Here is a 1,441-nt window from a genome sequence, read left to right on the forward strand (position 1 = left end):
TGTGTGTGTGTGTGTGTGTGTGTGTGTGTGTGTGTGTGTGTGTGTGTATGTGTGTGTGTGTGTACCTGTGCATGCACAAGTAGAAACGCCTTGTGAGTTGCTCCTCTCCATCATATGTGTTTTGAGGATTGAACTCAGGTTGTAAGACTTGACAAGGGTCTTTACCCACCAAGTCATCCTGCTGGCCCCTGTGTTCCATAGAAACAGTGGATTGGACTTGATCCGTGGACAATAGTTGTCCAACTGCTGACTTAAACAGAAGGTCTAAGAATATTAGGCATGAACTTGATATTCTAGGCAACAGGGACTATATAAGAAAAAAATACCCATTCCTCTCCTCGGAGCTCTTTACACTTCCTCTGTTATTGGACAGTCAGTCTGTTACATGTTGCAAAAATAAATGCAATGGGGAAAAAAGAGCAGAGTAAAGGGGAAAGGCTGGGATTTAAAAGAAGGTAGTAGAGTGTGCCTAGCTCGCAGTTTGAGCCACAGCACTGTATAAATGTAGCACTGTCTCGTACTGGAATCCCATCACTTAGAAAGTAGAGGAATGAGAATCTTGACACAGTGAGGTTGAAACCAGGACACTTGAGCCCCTGTCTCAGAGAATTATAAATAGGATAAAATAGGCTTGTCAGCTAGGTGGTACTTCAAGGCCTGTAGTTCCAGGCCAGTTGGGGCTAAAGTTTCTCAGGGAGAGGCAAGTCAATTTTTTTTCACCCTTAAGAGGACAGAGACTAGAGAGTACACGTGTGCCAAGGCGTGGACATGAAGTCAGAACAGCCTTTCTCTAGAGCCATTTCCTCAGCCCTGTTTTAAAAGGGGGCAGTGTTGCAGGGGGACAGGGTCTCATCCCTGCACTTGGGAAGCAGAACCAGGTGGATCTATTTAAATTCAAGGACAGCCTGGTGACAACCAGGGCTATATAGTGAGACCCTGCTCAAAAACAAACAAAAATAGACAGGTTAGCCTAGAGAAATCTAGTAAAGGCTGATCTTGGACTTCTGATCCTCCTGCTTCTGCCTCCCAAGTGCTCGAGAACACAGCATATGCCTCTACAGCTGGTTTTATGCAGTCCTGGGGACAGAACCCATAGCTTTGTTCATGTAGGCAAACACTGAGCTGTGTCCCTAGCCCTAAGTGTGTTGTGTTGCTGGGGATCTTACTAGACCTTGGGTGTGGTAAGTGTTTTGCTACTGAGCTATGTCCCTTACAAAGCTAAATATTCTACTGCTTCCAGGATTTTTCCTTATACTTCTAAAAAGTAACATCATTGAGCTCAATTAAAAGTGGTTATAGCCGGGCAGTGGTGGCACATGCCTTTAATCCCAGCACTTGGGAGGCAGGAGGCAGAGGCAGGCGGATTTCTGAGTTCCAGGACAGCCTGGTGTACAGAGTGAGTTCCAGGACAGCCAGGGCTACACAGAGAAACCCTGTCCTT

The 1,441-nt window shown here is 46.0% G+C and overlaps 1 protein-coding gene across 1 annotated transcript in view; it reads left to right on the forward strand.

The window, feature by feature from the left end:
• Window positions 1–1,441, forward strand: part of Bsdc1 (BSD domain containing 1) — a 30,728-nt gene that overhangs the window by 25,422 nt on the left and 3,865 nt on the right. The gene's annotated exons all lie outside the window — the stretch shown is intronic.

This window comes from Grammomys surdaster, unplaced genomic scaffold, assembly GCF_004785775.1.
Source record: "Grammomys surdaster isolate TR1022 unplaced genomic scaffold, NIH_TR_1.0 126313, whole genome shotgun sequence".
In the NCBI taxonomy this organism is placed as follows: Eukaryota; Metazoa; Chordata; class Mammalia; order Rodentia; family Muridae; genus Grammomys; species Grammomys surdaster.